Source organism: Macaca thibetana, chromosome 11, assembly GCF_024542745.1.
Source record: "Macaca thibetana thibetana isolate TM-01 chromosome 11, ASM2454274v1, whole genome shotgun sequence".
Taxonomy (NCBI): domain Eukaryota; kingdom Metazoa; phylum Chordata; class Mammalia; order Primates; family Cercopithecidae; genus Macaca; species Macaca thibetana.
Window position 1 is genome coordinate 7,170,413 of NC_065588.1, and position 21,628 is coordinate 7,192,040.

General features: G+C 45.3%; 1 protein-coding gene across 1 annotated transcript in view; it reads right to left on the reverse strand.

Moving 5' to 3' along the window:
• Positions 1-21,628, reverse strand: part of PHB2 (prohibitin 2) — an 88,340-nt gene that overhangs the window by 60,059 nt on the left and 6,653 nt on the right. The gene's annotated exons all lie outside the window — the stretch shown is intronic.

The window sequence follows — 21,628 nt, forward strand, 5'->3', positions numbered from 1 at the left end:
AGGTTTGCCCTGAACAGTTCCCAGCTTGACTTTTCTCATTAGTTTAGTATTGGGGCCATAAGATTTTCCTTTCACATTTACCCCCTTTTCATTTCTTTTTCTTTCTTCTTTCTTTCTTTCTTTCTTTCTTTCTTTCTTTCTTTCTTTCTTTCTTTCTTTCTTTCTTTCTTTCTTTCTTTCTTTCTTTCTTTCTTTCTTTCTTTCTTTCTTTCTTTCCTTCTTTCTTTCTTTCTGATACAGTCTCACTCTGTCACACAGGCTGGAGTGCAGTGGCGAATCTCAGCTCACTGCAATCTCCGCCTCCTGGGTTCAAGCAATTCTTCTGCCTCAGCCTCCCAAGTAGCTGGGATTACAGGCACCTGCCACCACGCCTGGCTAATTTTTGCATTTTCAGTAGAGATGGGGTTTCACTATGTTGGCCAGGCTGGTCTTAAACTCCTGACCTCAGGTGATCCACCTGACTCAGCCTCCTGAAGTGCTGGGATTATGGGTAAGAGCCACCATGCCTGGCCAGGATCAGCAATGTTTTAAACAAAAAGTCAGAAAAATGAGTTCAGTCCATGCAGTTAATTCCTGTTCTGCTTGATATTCATGAACATTTTAGCCCATTAGTCCTATAGGGGAAAGTTTTTCCTCTATTCCAGTGTCACAATCTCCAAAGTTATAAAAAACCTGCATTCAAGAGCACCTGTTAGACTTTTATAGCTGATTATAAATCCACCTTCTAAAGAGGATCAAAACATTACAACCATTGTCCATGGATGACAAAAAGTTTTAGGGCAGCCATCGTCAAAGACACATTGGCAAGGAAATTTGTTACTTCTGTGGTACACAACAATTTTAACATAACAATTTTGATTATTACTGATAATGTACACTAAGTCATATCAGAATTACAGGAGTTTCCCATAACTTTGGAACACATACCGACATCATATTTATACAAATACAGTCCAGAGAAAACCAGCACCATTTTATATTTGACAATGCTTCTTGTATAATTTTTGTAACAAATAAGCCAAGTTATGTCATTTTTATAATTTAGGGAACCTAATATCTTAAAGGAATAATTAGGTCAGAAAAAGACATAATTTATAATCTGATTTTGGAAAGTTTGTCAAGTATCAAAGGTTTCAACACTTGATATCACAAAATAGGATCACAGGTCATTGTAAAATAAGTCATTCATTTAACCGAAGTGATAACTGAAAGATTTCAGAAAAAAAGGTAAAAATCTTCATTCTTTGAGAGGGGAGACAATTTTCCAAACAACAAGCCTTAATAAAAACAGCATGAAGTCAATTACATTTGTTTTTCAAAATTTTATAATCTATAAAATTTTAATCTTGACCATAAAATATAACTTCCATAAGCCTTTTATAACCTTCATAACTTTTATTGAGGAGTCAGTGACTGCTTCAAGAAAACCTTGGTCATCTAACACAGGGGCCCATATGCTGGTCTTGCATCAGTGTGCCTTTGACATTAATGATTAATTTATAGAGAAACTGAACTTATTTTATCTTTCAAAATCAGCCCTTACCATCTCATGTGCCCACCTCTTCTGCAGTAGCCTCTGGGCCTTGAGGAGTTGAATAGCTTTCATTCCTGGACTCGGCGTCTTTTTTTTTTTTTTTTTTTTTTTTTAGATGGAGTTTCGCTCTTGTTGCCCAGAATGGAGTGCAATGGCGCGATCTCAGTTCACTGTAACCTCTGCCTCACAGGTTCAAGTGATTTTCTGGCCTCAGCCTCCTGAGTAGCTGGGATTACAGGCATGCGCCACCACGCCCGGCTAATTTTGTATTTTTAGTAGAGACGTGGTTCCTTCATGTTGGTCAGGTTGGTCTCGAACTCCCAACCTCAGGTGATCCACTCACCTCGGCCTCCCAAAGTGCTGGGATTACAGGTGTGAACCACCATGCCTGGCCGCTTTTTTTCTTGATATCTGTTAGCAAAAATTACCGGAAGCAGTTTGATTTCAGCCAGCAAAGCCAGAAATAAACCTTCACTGTCCTACCTTAGAGGTATATCAACTCTCCAGCTCACTTTTGTTTTGTTTTGTTTTGTTTTTGTTTTTGAGACAGGGTCTTGCTCTGTCACCCAGGCTGGAGTACAATCATGGTTCTCCGTGATTGGAGTGATACAATCATGGTTCACTGTAGTCTTGACCTCCTGGGCTTAAGTGATCCTCCCACCTCAGCCTCTTGAGTAACTGGGACTATAGGCACACACTACCATGCACCACCATGCCTGGCTAATTTTTATTTTTGTAGAGTTGGGGTCTCATTATATTGCCCAGTCTGGTCTTGAACTCCTGGGCTCAAGTGATCCTCCTGGCTCAGACTCCCAAAGTGCTAGGGTTATAGGCATAAGCCACCATGCCTGTCCAACGCCCCAGCTCTATGTCATAATTTAGTTTTCTGGGATCTTGATTGCCTTTCCCTTCCACAAGATATCACATTGATTGGCAATTGCAATCAATTACACTGATGACATTATGCTGATCAGACCTAGTGAACAAGAAGTGGCAACTATTCTAGACTTTTTTTTTTTGAGATAGGGTCTCGCTTTGTCACCCAGGCTGGAGTGCAATGGTATGATCTTGGCTCACTGCAACCTCTGCCTCCCTGGTTTAAGCGATTCTTCTGCCTCAGCCTGCTGAGTAACTGGGACAGGCATGCACCACCACACCCGGCTAATTTTTGTATTTTTAGTAGATACGGGGTTTCACCATATTGGCCAGACTGATCTTGAACTCCTGACCTTGTGATCCACCTGCCTCGGCCTCCCAAAGTGCTGGGATTACAGGCCTGAGCCACCGTGCCCAACCTATTCTAGACTTATTCATAAGAAATTTGTGTATCAGAGAGTGGGAAATAAATCTGACAAAAATTTAAGGATCTCCACTTTAGTGAAATTTGCAGGGGTCCAATGGTGTGGGTCATGTTGAGATATCCCTTCTATAGTGAGGGATAAGTTGTTGCATCTGGCCCCTTCTACAACCAAAAGAGGCACAACACCTAGTGATCTTCTTTGGATCTTGGAGGTAACGTATTCCTCATTTGAGTGTGTTACTCCAGCCCATTTACTGACCCAAAAAGCTGCTAGCTTTTAGAGGGGCCAGAACAAGAGAAGGCTTTGCAACAGGTCCAGGCTGCTGTGCAAGCTGCTCTATCACTTGGGCCATATGATCTAGCAGACCCAGTGATGCTTGAAGTGTCAGTGGAGAAAGGGATATTGTTTGGAGCTTTGTTCCTTAGGATTTGGAGCAAAGCCCTGCCAGCCTTGGTGGATAATTACTATGCTTTTTTTTTTTTTTTTTTTTTTTTTATATACAGAGTCTCACTCTGTCATCCAGGCTACAGTGCAGTGGCACGATCATGGTTCACTGCAACCTCGACCTCCCAAGGTATAGGTGATCCTCCTGCCTAAGCCCCCAACCGAGGAGCTGGGACTACAGGCATGCACCATCATGCTCGGTTAATTTTTTTTTTTTTTTTTTGAGACAGAGTCTCGCTCTGTCGCTCAGGCTGGAGTGCAGTGGCGTGATCTTGGCTCACTGCAAGCTCCGCCTCCCGGGTTCATGCCATTCTCCTGCCTCAGCCTCCCAAGTAGCTGGGACTGCAGGTGCCCACCACCAAGCCCGGCTAATTTTTTTTTTTTTGTATTTTTAGTAGAGATGGGGTTTCACCATGTTAGCCAGGATGGTCTTGATCTCCTGACCTCATGATCTGCCCACCTCAGCCTCCCAAAGTGTTGGAATTACAGGCGTGAGCCACTGTACCCGGCCTCTTATTGAATTTAAACTGCAGGAAAAAAAAGAAAAAGAAAAAGAAACAGCTCTTAGCCTGATACTGAGTCTCCATAGAGACTGAACACTTAACCATGGGCCGCCAAGTTACTATGCAACCTGAGCTGCCCAGCATGAGCTGAGTGTTATCTGACCCACCAAGCCATAAAGTTGGGCATACGCAGCAGAACTCCATCATCAAATGGAAGTGGTATATACTTCAGTTGGGCTGAGCAGGCTATGAAGGCACAAGTAAGTTACACGAAGAAGTGGCAGGCTGGGCGCGGTGGCTCATGCCTGTAATCTCAGCATTTTGGGAGGCTGAGGTGGGTGGATCACCTGACGTTGGGAGTTTGAGACCAGCCTGACCAACATGGAGAAACCCCATCTCTACTAAAAATACAAAATTAGCTGGGCATGGTGGCGCATGCCTGTAATCCCAGCTATTCGGGAGACTGAGGCAGGAGAATCGCTTGAACCCGGGAGGCGAGGTTGTGGTGAGTGGAGATCGCACCATTGCACTCCAGCCTGGGGAACAAGAGCGAAACTCTGTCTCAAAAAAAAAAAAAAAAGAAGTGGCCCAAATGTCCACTGTCCCGACTCCTGTTGTCACGGGATCCTTGGGGTGTCACTTTGCCCACTGGAAACCTCTGTGGCCGGTGGTGCCTTCTGCCCGAGTATTGCTCATGCCTACTGGGCTTGTTCTGCCCACTTGGCCTGGCAGGCTGTGGTCAGCTCACACTACTGGCCCAGATCCCACACCTGCCAAGGGTGAGCCAGGTGCAGAGTGGCAAGGGGTGTGTGAGTGAGTGAGTGTGGGGTCTAGCCACTGCACACAGTCAGGCATGCAGGTTGCTGTGGCGGGGCAGGTGGCAGCTTCAGGTGCTGGCACAGGTGCCGGCTCCATGCAAGGCTGCAGCTGGACCAGCTATACCACATGTGTCTGGACAAGGGGAACATGGTGGGGCCTAGTTTGGAGACACCAGGAACCGTACAGCCCCAAAGAGGGTGTCACAGCCCTGGTTCACGGAGCCCCTAGGTCTGGGCTCCTTGGAGGGCCTCACAGCTCTTCTCTCCTTCTTGTCACCCACAATGTGGCAAGCAGGGGACCATGTTTCAGGCCTATTTGTGTTACAGCCCTTTCAGTCCCACCATTCAGCAGATCCTAAGTTCTTGGTCCACAAAAAATGAGGTATGCAGACAACTGGAGGGTGAGCAAGTTGGAGAGGAGCTTCACTGAGTGATAGAACAGCTCTCAGGAGACCTGTAGTGGGTAGCTCCTTTCCAAGGTGGGTCATCCTGATGAGAGTGTCCAGTTCGCAGTGGAGAGGAGACCTATAGTGGGTAGCTCCTTTCTGCAGGTAGGTTGACCCAACGGCTGTCCAGCTCTCAGCAGAGAGGAGACCTGTAGTGGGTAGCCCCTTTCTGCAGCTGGTAGTTCCAACACCTGTTCACATCTGGCTGAGTCCAGGGTTTTTATGGGCTCAGAAGGGAGGAAATATGTGCTGATTTGTCCATGGGTGGTTATGGGTGGACCTGGAAAAAGCACCATAAGTTTTCACTCCAGGCTATGGACTCCACCCAGACCTGGCAGCCTGGCCCCTAGGCTTCAGGACATCCCTGGCCTGAAGGTGGAGTTTCAACAGAGACCCACCCCTTTTCACCCAGGAGCCTGTCTGCCTCCTGCCACCATAAACATGCCACGCATGGCACCCAGGCTGTTTGTACCAAAGGGTGCCTGGAGGCCTGTGCCAAGCTTCCCTTGGTGCCCCCCACCCTTGGTCTCCCTCCTGTGCTCACTGGTGCCCAAAGTCTGGAGAGAACTGAGGCAGCAGGGGGCTGGCATGTCGGTGGTGCCCTGAGCATGTGCACACCCGCTGGGTTGTGACAGCACCGGGCTCAGCTTCAACTTTGCTCCAAAATCGGGGTGTGTGCTGGGAGAGGGGAGAGGCCAGAGAGCAAGAGCAGACACTTCTGAGCCTGCAGGAGCAGGGTGGCCTCCTGGCCCCCTGAGAGCATAGGGATGCCCTGGTCCAGAGCCATGACTGGGTGGCTGTAGCTGCGCCCAAGAGTCCAGGGCTCCTGCCCTGCCAACTCAGTAGGGGATGGGGCTCCTGCCTGTTCCTAGCCCCCACTGGCTCCACAGAGTGCGCAGCCCTGGACTCACCTTTCCCGCTGCAGCTAGCATTAGCACAGTGGCTGCTCCAGACAGGCCAATGCCACCATCACTGCTACACTACGTTTGTCTCCCAGATTGCCCCTGTGACTTTGTGGGGAGTTGCCTGTGATCAATTGACAGAAGAGAAGACTTAGGCCTGGTTCTGCACAAATGTATGCACCACCCAAGAGTGCTGCAGCTCTACAACCCCTTTCTGTGACATCCCTGAAGGACAGTGATGAAGGAAAGTACTCTCAGTGGACATAACTTATATTTTTAAATTTTTTAAGAGACAAGGTCTCCAGTCTCTTTGGTCTAGTCTGCAGAAGTGAGATGATGAAGGGAATGCCATTGTTTTGAAAGCATTGCAATAAGACACACATGTTGTACCACTGGTGTGGCTCTGAGGCCTATCACCTTCAGAAGTCTACCTGTGACAAATATGACTACCCTGCCAAGTGCAAGAGAAAGTATAACTGGAGTGCAAAGGCTGAAAGACAAAATACCACCGGGACTGATTGAATGAAACACCTAAAAACTGTACACCACAGATTCAAGCATGGATTCTGTGGAGGAACATCATCTAAACCTGACAGAGCAGCTATGGCAGCAACCAGTTTATCTTAGGAATTTCAATGATTTTTCACTATTATTGTCACTATTATTATTTGTCAGTAAATGCTATGGTTTAACAAAATCTAAAAAAGAAATAAAAACAGATAGGATTTCACTTTGTTACATGACCAACAGGTTCATATGCCTCCTGCACAGTAATAGACCAATTACACTGAGACAGCAGGGATGCAGAAGAGAAAACATATAATTATCATGGGCAACCAGATGTGGAGCTGGGAGGAGATCCTCAAATTCATCTCCCGTAGGAGTTCTGAGCTGGGGTTTTTAAGGGGATTGTGGAGGATGAGAGGCTGGAGAATTGGGATTGTTGATTGGGCAGCACAAGAGAGAGAAAATAATCAGGATATGGAAACTGCATTCTTTGGTGGGCCAGCTCCTCATGGGGTCCTTCAGACCAGCTGGTGTCAGTGGGGTCCTTCAGATCAGCTGGCATCATGAGGTTCTTCAGATCAGTTGAGTCAGTGGGGTCCTTCAGGTCAGCTGGTATCAGTTGAGTCTTTCAGACCAGCTGAGTCAGATAAACTGGGGTCCTTCAGATCAGCTGAGTCAGTGGAGTCCTTCAGATCAGCTGAGTCAGTGGAGTCCTTCAGATCAGCTGGGTCAGTGGAGTCCTTCAGATCAGCTGAGTCAGTGGGATCTTTCAGACTAGCTGAGTCAGTGGTATCTTTCCAATCAGCTGGTGTCAGTGGGGTTCTTCAGATCAGCTGAAGTCAGTGGGGTTCTTCAGATCAGCTGGTATCAACTGGGTCCTTCAGATCAGCTAAGTCAGTGGGGTTCTTCAGATCAGTTGAGTCAATGGGGTCCTTCAGATCAGCTAAGTCAGTGGGGTTCTTCAGATCGGTTGAGTCGATGGGGTCCTCCAGATCAGCTGGTGTCAGTGGGATCTTTCAGATCAGTTGGTATCAGTGGGGTCCTTCAGATCCACTGGAGTCAGTGGGTCCTTTACACCAGCTGAATGAATGGCATTTTTCAGACCAGTTGAGTCAGTGGGGTCCTTTAGACCAGCTGAGTTAGTGGGGCCCTTCAGACCAGGTTAGTCAGTGGAATCTTTCAGATCAGCTGGTGTCCATGCGGTTCTCAGCTGAGCAGTTTCTTCAGAATGCAGGACCTGAAGGACTACCTCAAAGGGAATTTTTTTGTTTTTTTTTTTTTTTTTAGAGACAAGGTCTCATTGTATTGCTTAGGCTGGTCTCAAAGTCCTGGGCTCAAGCAGTCCTTCCACCTCAGCCTCCCAAAGTGCTAGGATGACAGGCACAAGCCGCCTCACCCAGCTCAAAGGGAAATCTTAATGTTTCATAATGTTTAGGTGTTATCTATAGGATAGTTTAGGGGAATAATTTAAGGTCTACATGATTTTAGAACAATAGGCACCAAACAACTGTGAAGAAGCAGGTCAGGGAGCAGGCTGACCTACTGATTAATGCTGAGTGTGCTGCAAGCTGGGTTAATTTTCATTTATCCCCCGTTTCCTTCCTTGGTTACTTTTATAAAATTTATAGGGGCAGTGTCAGCTATGTTCCTAGGGTGGTCTTGAGCTCCTGGGCTTAAGTCATCCTCTACCTCACCATTCTGAATTGCTGGGATTACAGGCATGCACCATACGTGTGGCCCAATGTGCAGAAGTTTAAGCAGTTTAAGCCAGTTCACTTTTCTTGAAAAGATAGATGCCAGATGTGCAAGTATATTCTGATTCATGTTCTGTGGTCAATGGTTTGGATGGATGATCAGGGACTTGGAAGGAACATGATTGGATAATTGGTGACAAGGAAATTTGGGGAAGAGGTATGTGGATAGACCTCTTGAATGGGAAAATAATGAAGATATTTGTGTCCCATGTGAATGCTTACCAGAGAGTGATCTCAGAAGTTATTTATTAAAATAACAAATTGATTGGCTAACCCATTCTGTAGATACCAGTTAGCCTCATTCTCTAGGAACTCCTGCCATTGCCCAGTGGGCTCATGAATAAAGTGGCCATGGTGGCAAGGCTGGACATTATGCATGGGCTTAGTAACATGGACTTCCACTCACCAAGGCTGATCTGGCTACAGCCACTGCTGAATGCCCGATCTGTCAGCAGCAGAGACCAACACAGAGTCCCTGATATGGCGTCACTCACCAGCATGGTCAGCTACCTGATGGCAGATTGATTACATTAGACTATTTTCATCTTGGAAGAAGCAGTATTTTGTTCTCATTGGAACAGAAATTTACTCTGGATAACAATTTTCCATCCTTACACACTGCTTCTGCCAAAATTACCATTTGTGGACTTATAGAATGCTTTATCCATTGTCACGATATTCCACTCAGCATTGCTTCTGATTTAGGAACTCACTTCTCAGCAAAACAAGTGTAGCAGTGAGACCATCCTCATGGAATTCACTGGTCTTACCATGTCTCATGAACCAATGGGTGTGATAAGATGATAGGATTATTTGAAGATGCAGTTACAGCACCAGCTAGATGGCAATGTATTGCAGAGCTGCAGCAATATGTTCTCCGGGGTCTAAATGTGCTCTGAATCAGCGTCCATCATATGGTGCTGTTTCTCCCATAGCCAAGATTCACTGGTCCGGGAATCAAGGGGTAGAAAAGGGAGTGGCACCACTCACTATTATCCCTAGTGACCCACTAGCAAAATTTTTGCTTCCAGTTTCTGAAACCTTATGCTACACTGGTCTACTGGTCTTAGTTCCAACAGGAACAATTCTCCCACCAAGAGAGAGCAATGATTCAATTGAACTGGATCTTAAGACTGCCACCCAGTCACTTCAGACTCCTTATACCTCTGAAACAACAGGCAAAGAAGGGAATTACTGTGCTGGTTGGTGATTGATCCTGTCTACCAAGGGGAAATTGGACTGCTACTTCACGATGAAGGTAAGGAGGAATATGCCTGGAATACAGGAGTCCCCTGAGTGCATCTCTTAGTATTGTCATGCCTGTGATTAATGTCGATGGAAAACTACAACAGCCCAATCCAGGCAGGACTACTAATGGCCCAGTCCCTGCAGGAATGAAGGTTTGGTTCACTCTACCAGATAAAGAACCACAACCAGCTGAGTGAGGTGCTTGCTGAAGGCAAAGGACATACAGAATGGGTAGTGGAAAAAGGTAGTTATAAATATCAGCTATGATCACATGATCACTTACAGAAATGAAGACTATAATTATCATAAGTACTTCTCCTTTTTTAAATTTATTTTTTATTTTTAAATTAATTATTATTAATAGAAATGGGGTATCACCATTTTTGCCCAGGCTGGTCTCAGATATACTCTCCTTGTTTTGTAATGAATATGTATAAAATATCTTTGTTTTCTTTCCTCTCTTATTTCCTGTCTTGTAACATAAAATGTATTGACTCTATATCATAGTATTTAACTATTTTACATTTTACGTCATAGTGTTTAAGTTATGAGATATTGAGAAGAACAAACATCATTTAAGGACTTTGCCTTCTCTTCTGGGGAAGAGGTAGTGCATTTTCAGTTGTATGTGGAATGATTGTATCATGTCGGGTGGAATTATGACCTTGTCATTGTTTTTATTTGGAGAATAAGAATGGTTTCAGAAGATACATGTGGGTGCCAAGTTGACAAGGGGTGGACTTGTGACAATTAATTTTATGTGCCAGCTTGACTGGGCCATGGAATGCCAAAATATTTGGTTAAATATTATTCTGGATATACCTGTGAAGGTGTTTCTGGATGAGATTAGCCTTTGAATTGGTAAACTAAGTAATGCAGATTGTCCTCCCTAGGGTGAGTGGGGCTCATCCAATCCTATGAAGGGCTGACTAGAGTAAAAGGCCAAGTAAATGGAAATTTACACTCTGTCTTTGAGCTAAGACGTCATTCTTCTGGTTTTGGACTCAGAATCAGAATAAAACTTACACCATTGGATCTCCTGGTTCTAAGGCTTTCAGACTCAGGCTACAGTCCAGTATATACAAGAGAGTCTTAAAAAGTTTATGAAAAAATGCATACTATGAAAAAAACTATGCATGGATTAAAAAAATTTTGGCCCCAAAATAAATTCTTACTAACTTTATTATAACATGTCTGGACAGGATCTAGTTTGAGACACTAAGAAGGGTAAGAAATCCGTTTGAAAAGAGCCCCTTGCAGGCCGGGCGCGGTGGCTCAAGCCTGTAATCCCAGCACTTTGGGAGGCCGAGACGGGCGGATCACGAGGTCAGGAGATCGAGACCATCCTGGCTAACACGGTGAAACCCCATCTCTACTAAAAAATACAAAAAACTAGCCGGGCAAAGTGGCGGGCGCCTGTGGTCCCAGCTACTCGGGAGGCTGAGGCAGGAGAATGGCGTAAACCCGGGAGGCGGAGCTTGCAGTGAGCTGAGATCCGGCCACTGCACTCCAGCCTCGGCGACAGAGCCAGACTCAGTCTCAAAAAAAAAAAAAAAAAAAAAAAAAAAAAAAAAAAAAAAAAAAAGAAAAGAGCCCCTTGCTCTGTGGCTGGGGAGTGCTGGAGGTTAGCTTCCTCTAAGCCACTGAGCTATCAAGTCACTGCAGACAGCCTTGTCTGTGGAGACTTCCCATGCCAAGCAGGCCAGCCCCATCAGAGAGAATGGCAGAAAGCTCGTGTGTGTCCTGGGGAGATGGTCAGAGGGAGCCACCTTCCAGCTGAACCCCAATAAGTACTTGTAGCTCATGGTGTAAATGCCCTCCAGAGGTTGCAGCTGTCTACCCAAGGGTCCCGGCCAGCCCCTGTGCAAACTCCTTTGGAGGGGTTGGGGGAGGACACAGATGGGGGCGTAGGAGGTTTGTGGCCCTGACTCAGCTTCCTGGTTGCATCCTAGTCTAGTATGGATGTTTGAAGTCACGTGGACATGGCCTCCCCTTTGAGGCTGGTGAGGGCATTTGAGGGCAGTTGTGTGCTCCTGGCCTGGGGCTGTGCCTTTGTGGCCGTGTGCGCCGTGTGTGTGTGTGTGTGTGTGTGTGTGTGTGTGTGTGTGTGTGTGTGCGCGCGCGCGCGCGCGTTGGCAGGGGAGGGAGGGAGGTGCCCTAGTTGTGCACTGTGCTCTGCAGCCCAGCGCTCTGCGGAGGCTTCTGCGATGCAGCAGCGTGTCTTACACGGAGGGAACTGTCCTTCCCCTGCCACGTTCAGGCAGGTGGGCAGGCTTTTTTGGTTATTCTGAGGGGCGGTGGGGAAGGGCAGCTGCACCCCACCCAGGGATCCAGAGCTGCTGGTCAGGAGCTGGAGAGGGGCCCAGTTGACCTGGGTCTGTTTGCATTTGGGCTTCCTCTGAGTGGGGGGTGGTGGAAAAGGCTGGCGTTCCCCTTGGAGATGCACCTTCCCCAGTGATTGTGTTTGCAGGGTGAGTCTGATCCTCTGTGCCACAATGATCAAGGACAAGGAATATTTTCCAATTAACTTCCTGGTTCTTGTGAGTGTGGCTTATGACCTTTGTGGCCTGTTGATTATAAGGCACACCCTGACATTAGAAATGATAAGATGAGAGAGTGCGCCTTAGCATCAGTGAGATAGAGTGTCACCATCTGACGCTCTGGGACTGGGCAGAGCCCAAGTCCTCTTCCCTGGAGTGCTTGGCCACCACCTTGCCGTGCAGGGGGCTCCCTGCCTCCCTTCCCTGCACTCTCACGGTTCCTTCTTTCCAAATTCCATCCGCACAGCTTCCAACCTCAACCTTTTCCGCCTTCTGCAGAAGCAGATGTTCCCACAAGGAACACGGGAGGTGACCAGGATGGGTCTCCAGCATAAGGCCGAGCCTTCTGGCCTCGGGTTGACTCCAGGTGGCACTGTCAACTGGAGGCCACGAGAGCTGCCTTGGACGTGCGGGGCAGGCGTGCAGCGGCCACTCACTCATGGAGCACTGCTGCAGCCGGCAAGTCTGCCACTGCTCATCCTCTCAGTCTTGCTCCCAGCTGCGCCTTGTCCTTACATGTTTTAGATGTACGGCTTTTGTATGTGTGTGGTTTGTAAATATTTTGTCCCAGTCCATAGCTTATCTTTTACATCCTCTTAAGGAGTGTTTTGCAGAGAAAAGGATTTTTTCTTTTTAATTTTGGTGAAGTCTGATTTATCAATTTTTTTTCTTTTTAAGGATCTGCTTTTGTTGTCATGGTTAAGAATTCCTCAATGACTCCCAGTCCCAAAGATTTTCTCCTTTTCCTTTTCTTTTCTCTTTTCTTTTCTTTTCTTCCTCCCTCCCTCCTTCCCTCCCTCCCTTTCTTCCTTCCTTCTTTTCTCTCTTTTCTTTCTTTTTCTTCCTTCCTTCTTTCTTTTCTCTCTTTTCTTTCTTTCTTTCTTTCTTTTTTTTTTTGTTTAGATGGAGTTTCGCTCTTGTTGCCCAGGCTGGAGTGCAATGGCGCGACCTCAGCTCCCTGCAACCTCTCCCTCCTGGGTTCAAGCAATTCTCCTGCCTCAGCCTCCCAAGTAACTGGGATTACAGGTGTGTGCCACCACACCTGGCTAATTTTGTATTTTTTAGTAGAGACAGGGTTTCTCCATCTTGGTCAGGCTAGTCTCAAACTCCCAACCTCAGGTGATCTGCCCACCTCGGCCTCCCAAAGTGCTGGGATTACAGGCGTGAGCCACCGTGCCTGGCCTTCTTCTACATTTTCTTATGATCGTAGCTCACTGTAGCCTCAAACTCCCAGGCTCAAGCGATCCTCACTCCTCAGCCTCCTGAGTAGCTGGGAGTACAGATGTGTGGCACCATGCTCGGCTAATTTTTAAAGTTTTTTGCAGAGATGGAGGTCTCACTATATTGCCCAGGCTGGTCTCAAACTCCTGGCCTCAGGCAATCCTCCCACCTCAGCCTCTCAAGCAGCTGAGAATACAGGTGTGTGCCACCATACCCAGCCTGTGTTTTTTTTTTTAGACTTTATTTTTTAGAGCAGTATTAGGTTCATAGCAAAATTGAGCAGATGATAGAGTTCCCACACACCCCCGACACCCCACAATACACATGCACAGCCTCCCCCATTATTTATTTATTTATTTTTTTTTTTGAGACGGAGTCTCGCTCTGTCACCCAGGCTGGAGTGCTGTGGCCGGATCTCAGCTCACTGCAAGCTCCGCCTCCCGGGTTCACGCCATTCTCCTGCCTCAGCCTCCTGAGTAGCTGGGACTACAGGCGCCCGCCACCTCACCCGGCTAGTTTTTTTGTATTTTTTAGTAGAGACGGGGTTTCACCGTGTTAGCCAGGATGGTCTCGATCTCCTGACCTCGTGATCCGCCCGTCTCGGCCTCCCAAAGTGCTGGGATTACAGGCTTGAGCCACCGCGCCCGGCCGCCCCCATTATTAACACCCTTCATCCCAAGTAGTGCATTTGTTATAATAATGACCCTACATGGCCACATCATGATCACCCAAAGTCCGCAGTTTACATGGGGGTCCCTCTTGGTGTGGCACGCTCTGTGGGTTTTTTTTTTTTAATTTTTTGAGGTGGGGTCTCACTCTGTCACCCAGGCTGGAGTGCAGTGGTGCAATATCGGCTCACTGCAACCTCTGCCTCCCGGGTTCAAGCGATTCTCCCGCCTCAGCCTCTGGAGTAGCTGGGATTGAAGGTGCCTGCCACCACACCTGGCTAATTTTTCTATTTTTAGTAGAGACAGGGTTTTGCCATATTGACCAGGCTGGTCTTGAACTCCTGACCTCAGGTGATCCGCACACCTTGGCCTCCCAAAGTGCTGCGATTACAGGCGTGAGTCACCGCGCCCGCCTGCAGGTTTTGATAAATGAATATCCGCTGTGCATCCACTGTTATAGCATCACACACAGCAGTTTCACTGCCCCAAGAGGGCCCTGTGCTCCATTCATTCATCCCTTCCTTCTAATCACCACTGATTCTTTTCCCATCTCCTTGGTGCTGCCTGTTCCAGAATGTGGTGCAGTGGGAATCCTACAGTATACAGCCTTTTCAGCTGGCTTCTTTCACTTAGCAGCATGTTGTTACTTTCTCATGTCTTTTCATAGCATGACAGTGCATTTCTGTTTAGTGCTGAGTGGATGGACTGTCTGGATAGACTATGGTTATCCACTCACCTACTGAAGGGCATTTTGGTTGCTTCCCACCTGTGGCAGTTACAAATAAAACTGCTTTAAATTAAAAAAAAAAAAAAAAAAAAGAAAGACAAAAAATAAGAGTCTCTTTCAGAGCAACATGAATTCTGCTAAAAGTGAAGAAAAAACAAACATCAAATTCATGGTGAAGCTTGGGTAGAAGAATGGTGAAATCACTGATGCTTTATAAAAAGTTTATGGGAACAATACCCCAAATAAATCAGAAGTTTGCAAATGGAAAACTCATTTTAAGATGGGACAAGATGATGCTGAAGATGAAGCCTCTGGCAGCAAACCATCCACATCAATTTTTGAGGACAAAATTCATCTTGTTCATGCCCTAATTGAAGAGAACCAATATGCACAATAGCCAATACCACAGACATCTCAATTGATTCAGCTTTCACAATTCTGACTGACAAATGGAAGGTGAGCAAACTTTCCACTCAATAGGTGCCAAATTGTTGCACCCAGATCAGCTGCAGACAACAGCAGAACTGTCAATGGAAATTTTAAACCAGGGCAATCAATATCCTGAAGCATTTCTTTGAAGAATTGCAACAAGAGATGAAACATGGCTTTACCAGTAAAATCCTAAAGACAAAGCACAATAAAAGCAATGTCTTTACTTATAATACCTGATCCAAAGAAAAAAGAGCAATGTCTACCAAGTAGTGGAAGTAGTTCAGTCAATGCAAAAGTGAACTAGTTAAGAGCAGAGGTCATGGCAACAGTTTTTGGGATGCTCAAGGCATTTTGCTTGTTGACCTTCTGGAGGGTGAAAGAATGATAACATCTGCTTATGAGAGTGTTTTGAGAAAATTAGCCAAAACTTTAGCAGAAAAATGCCTGGGAAAGCTTCACCAGGGAGTCTTTCTCCACCACAATGCTCCTGCTCCTTCTTCCCATCAATCAAGGGCAATTTTGGGAGAGTTTTGATGAGAATCATTGGGCATCCACCTTACAGTCCTGATTTGACTGCTTCTGACTTCTTTTTGCTTCCTAATCTTAAAACATCTGTAATGGGCACCTATTTTTCTTCAGTTAATAATGTAAAAAAGACTGCATTGACATGGTTGGATTTCCAGGACGCTTTGTACTTTAGAAATGAACTAAATGGCTGGTATAATTACTTACAAAAGTGTCTTTAACTTCATGAAACTTATATTGAGAAATATGGTTTATGTTTTTTATTTTTGTCTTTTAATTCCATTTTTAAAAACAAACTTGTTGAAGTTCCCTTGTATAGTATCTCTTATTGGTTCTGTTTCTCTGGAGAACCCAGAAACTTTAGCATGTTCTTTAAAGACATAAAGCTAACTACTACAATAATTATTTTTTCTTTTCTTTTTCTTTTTTTGAGATGGTAGTTCTCAGTCTGTCACCCAGGCTGGAGTGCAGTGGTGCAATCTCGGCTCACTGCAGTCTTTGCCTCCCAGATTCAAGTGATTCTCCTGTCTCAGCCTCCCGAGTAGCTGTGACTACAGGCACTCGCCACCACACCCAGCAAAATTTTGTATTTTTAATAGAGACAGGGTTTCACCATGTTGGCCAGGCTGGTCTCAAACTCCTGATATAAGGTGATCCACCTGCCTTAGCCTCCCAAAGTGCTGGGATTACAGGTGTGAGCCACCGTGCCCAGCTCTTATTTCTTTTCATGGCAGAAGCACTGAGTACTATTAGAATAATTAATCACATAAAATACTCTTTTTTTTTGAGACGGAGTTTTGCTTTGTTGCCCAGGCTGGAGTGCAGTGGCACCATCTCAGCTCACTGCAATCTCTGCCTCCCAGGTTCACACCATTTTCCTGCCTTGTAGCAGGAAGAGCCACAGACAAAACCCCTCAGACACCAAGTTAAAGAAGGAAGGGGTTTATTTGGCCGGCAGCATCGGCAAGACTCCTGTCTCAAGAGCTGAGCTCCCTGAGTGAGCAATTCCTGTCCCTTTTAAGGGCTCACAACTCTAAGGGGGTCCACGTGAGAGGGTTGTGATCGATTGAGCAAGCAGCGGGTACGTGACTGGGGGCGGCATACACTGGTAATTAGAAAGGAACTGAACAGGACAGGGATCTTCACAGTGCCTTTTTTATGCAAATAAGCTATTAGGTCAGGGGTCATTCTTTAACTACCAGGCCCAGGGTGTGGCGCCGGGCTGTCTGACTGTGGATTTCATTTCTGCCTTTTGGTTTTTACTTATTCTTTCTTTGGAGGCAGAAATTGGGCATAAGACAATACGAGGGGGTGGTCTCCTCCCTTAACCTCAGCCTTGCAAGTAGCTGGGACTACAGGTGCCCGCCACCACAGCCGGCTAATTTTTTGTATTTTTAGTAGAGATGGGGTTTCATCGTGTTAGCCAGGATGGTCTCAATCTCCTGACCTTGTGATCTGCCCACCTTGACCTCCCAAAGTGCTGGAATTACAGGTATGAGCCACCGTGCCCGGCTCCACATAAAATACTCTTTAAAGCAGACCACTTATACAAATATTTTTTAAATAAAGAAGGAAGCTTCTAATAAAAATGGCAGATTGACTTACCTCTTGTGCTAAAGATCCCACTAAAATACTAAAGGGTGGGTATGGAAGGTATGACTCTACTGGGGGAAAGGGAATGTGTTGGGAGAAAAGCTGAGTGTTGGGAGAGAAGCCGAGGCAGGGCTTGCATGTCTGACAAAATGTAAAAGAGTCTTGGAACATGTCCATGCTTCCACTCAAATGGAGTAGGCACGTTCCCAAGACCAGTCCTGTCAAGCAATTCAAACCAAGTCAAAATCAGGTCCAGGGTCTAAAACCCCTTGTGGCCTTTGGAACACCAAGCTCTGTGCTAAAGGGTGGAAGGCTACCCTGATGCACCGTAATCTAAGCCTAGGGCATAAAACCCCTTGTGGCTTGGATAGAATCCAGGGCTAGTGGCTCTGGAATGTGTCCAGACTTTCTGGCTCCTTGCTTCTTGCTCTCCCAGGGTTGGTTGTGTCTTGAGTTAAAAGAACCTGCTCTCCACTATCTCAAGTAGCAGAGCAGATGCTAAACCATCACAGCTGTAAATCATATGCTTAATGCAACACTTCCTTTCAACCCCCACATTCTCACCACCTGTTTCTTTGTTTGATCACCAATAAATAGTCTGGGCTTCCAGAGTTTGGGGCCTTCATTCTTAGCGATGGCCCCCTGGACCCACTTTCTCTCTCAAACTGTCTTTTCTCATTCCTTTGACTCCGCTAGACTTCGTCACCCCCATGACCTGGTGTTGGGTCTGATCATCCCAACAGAATGGAAGAAGAGATGCCAGCAGATGAATCACTTCAACACATTTTAGGAAAATGGAGAGGCAGTGAGGGAGTCATGATGATACAGTGAAGGGGAATTGTTTAATTATGAAGTAAGTGAGTGAGAAGCCTCAGGTAGGATGCCTCCACTGGGGATGGGGAGGCCTCTTTCACTGGCAAAGAAGATCCACCAGAATGTAGGGGTTCAATGTTCCCAGCTTCATCAGGATCTTCCCATATGTCCCCATTCCAAAGAACAGAATCCCATTCTTTCCCAATCAATGCCCTCACTTTAACAGCAGACCCTGTGAGGATAAGACTTAAAATTGTTTTGTAATTCAGCCATTCCCTGAGCTCATCATTTAACCACTTTGGTGACAATAGGAGTAACCAGCTAACCTCTTTGTGGAGGCTAAAGTAACTCTATCATGGATGCTAATCTGCCACGTCGACTTCTGATTAACCCCGGTTCCAGGAATGCCGCTATGATTTTGATTTTATCTATACTTTATTTTCCTTTTTTTTTTTTTTTTTTTTTTTTGATGGAATCTTGCTTTGTCACCCAGGCTGAAGTGCAGTGGCATGATCTTGGCTCACTGCAACCTCTGCCTTCCAGGTTCAAGTGATTCTCCTGCCTCAGCCTCTGAAGCAACTGGGATTGCAGGCATGCACCACCATGCCCAGCTAATTTTTTGTATTTTTTTTTTTTTTAAGTAGAGACGGGGTTTAACCATGTTGGCCAGGCTGGTCTTGAACTCCTGATCTCGGGTGATCTGCCCGCCTCAGCTTCCCAAAGTGCTAGGATTACAGGCATGAGCCACCTTGCCCAGACTACTTTATCTATACTGTTACTCTAAAGTCTATTTTCAGATCAAAACAACCCTGACCATAAGTCTTGCCCTTAAGCAGACTCATATAGCATTCTTGCCTTTCCCTGAGGGGTGAACTTCAATTGGCCTACACATTCCTTCCCTATGGTTTATAAGCCTTGGGGCTTGGAAGCAATGGCACAGAAATCCACAGAAGCCACCTGAGACTATGCTTCTGTTCGGATTTCCCTTTTAAATGTTTCTCTCTGAGAAACTGGATTTGTCAATCTCTCTCTCTTTTTTTTTTTTTTTTTTTTTTTTTTTTTTTGGCTTCTCAGCTTTCTGCTTGGTCTTTGATGGTAGGTTTGCATAGACTTGCTCACCATGGGACATTCATTATATTTGTCAGTTTTCTAAAAATGTTTGAAAGTATCATGTGCACAGTCACTCAGCTCCTTGTTTCTTGTAAGTGGTTAATGAGGAGTTACTTTGATAGAGATATTTTGCTTACCCCTATTGCTAGAGCACACAATGGATTATCAGTGTTCTCTTTATCATGGGAAGTTGAGTTATTAGCATCTTTAAATCTAATCAGATTAGAGATCCAATTCCAGAAAACTCAGAATCATCCAGAAAATTTGTCCTGATTGGCACAGTGGCTCATGTCTGTAACCCCAGCACTTTGGGAGGCTGAGGAAGGAATCTCTCTTGAGGCCAGAAGTTTGAAACCAGCCTGGGCGACATAGTGAGACCCTCGTCTCTACAAAAAATAAAAAATTAGCCAGGGCACACATTTGTAGTCCCAGCGACTTGGGAGGCTGAGGTGGGAGGATAGCTTGAGCCCAGGAGTTTGACGCTGCAGTGAACTACGATCACGCCACCACTCCAGCTTGGGTGACAGAGCAAGACTGTGTCTCTTAAAAAAGGAAGAAAGAAAGAAAGAAAATTCATTCTTAACATTTTGTTAATCCAGAAGCACTTTTGGTACCAAAAGCCTCTCTTAGCTTGAGTTCTTTAGAGAAACAGAACCAGTATGAGATATATATATATAGTCATGCCTTATTTAATGACAGAGATATGTTCTGAGAAATGCATTGTTGGAGAAATTCATTGTGCAAACATCATAGAGTGCCCTTATACAAACCTAGATGGCATAGCCTACTATACTCCTAATATAAAGAGTATAGCCTATTGCACCTAGGCTACAAACATTTACAGCATTTTGTCAACTGAAAAATGAAGAGTTCATAAATCTGAAAAGTAGAGCCTTACTTCTCACAAAGGGCTGCAGACTGCAGGATGACCATTCTGACGCTGGGAAGCATAGCCTCCAAACAGAATCCAGAAACAGACACCTCGAGGGACGGACAAAGGGAACAGAAATTTATGCTGAGTAGGGTGGCCAAATAGATGTACTCAATAAGCTATAGGAAGAGTGATGAATAGTTATAAAAGGTGAAAAATGTGCATGCGCAATTGAGCTTCATGCTTTTCCATGGGACCCACGTTAAAAAAAATGGCAGGGTTACTATAACCCAAGCGTGGAGTTTTCAACCCTCTCACATCAAAAGCTGAAGCAGAGGACATGAAAACTCTCACTGTGCATTCTCCATAGAATGTCCAGAGCCACTTTCTGGTCAGCGGTCTTGTATCAGGCAAAGAAGCAAGGGAAGCATCAGGTCATTTGTTGATATGTGTCTGATCCTTCCTTCCTTCCTTCCTTCCTTCCTTCCTTCCTTCCTTCCTTCCTTCCTTCCTTCCTTCCTTCCTTCCTTCCTTCCTTTTCTTCCTCCCTCCCTCCCTCCCTCTCTCCCTCCCTCCCTTCCTCTTCTTCTTCATCTTTCTTCTTTCTTCTTTTTTTCTTTTTTCTTTTTGAGACAGAGTCTGGCTCTGTCACACAGTCTGGAGTGCAGTGGTGTGCTCATAGCTCACTACAGCCTCAAACTCTTAGGCTTAAGTGGTCCTATGACTTCAGTTTCCTGAGTAGTTGGGACTACAGGTGTGTGCCACCATGCATGGCTAATTAAAATTTTTTTTTTTTTTTTTTTTTTTTTTGTGGGAGTAGATGCTGGGTCTTGCTATGTTGCCTACACTGGTCTCGAACTTATGGCCCCAAGTGATCCTCCCACCTCAGCCTCCCAAACTACTGGGATTACAGGCATGAACCATAGTGCCTGGCCCTGAGAACTCAGTTTTGCAGGCTACTTTGGGGTCCCCTTGGCCAAGAGATGGTCCTTTCAGTCATTTGGAGGGCTTATAATTTTATTTTTAATTTGCAATGTTTTTGTACTGAATACTGTAGGCACTTGTAACACAATTGTAATGGTAAGTATGTGTGTATCTGAACATAGAAAAGGTACAGTAAAAATACAGTATGAAAGATAAAACACACCTGGTTGAGGTGGCTTACTCCTGTCATCCCAGGCCTTCAGGAGGCTGAGGTGGGAGAACAGCTTGAAGCCAGGAGTTTGAGACCAGCCTGGGCAACATAAGGAGACCCCATCTCTACAAAAAATAATAATACTAAAAAATGGTAAAAAGTGATACATCTGTATAGGACAGTTACCCTGAATGGAGCTTGCAGGAGTGGAAGTTGCTTTGGGTGAGTCAGTAAGTAGCAAGTGAATGTGAAGGCCTAGAACATAACTGAATAGTACAGTAAACCTTATAAACACTGTACACTTAGGCTACACAAAATTTATAAAAAGTATTTTTCTTTAATAATAAATTAGTATACATAGGCTACTGTAACTTTTTTATTTTATGCACTTCTAATTTCTTTCAACTTTTTGACTCTTTTGTAATAATAGCTTAAAACACAAACATTGTACAGCTGTACAAAAATATGTTCTTTCTTTATATCCTTGTCCTATTCTTTTTTAACTTTTAGATTTTTTTCTTTTTAAGCTTGTTTTT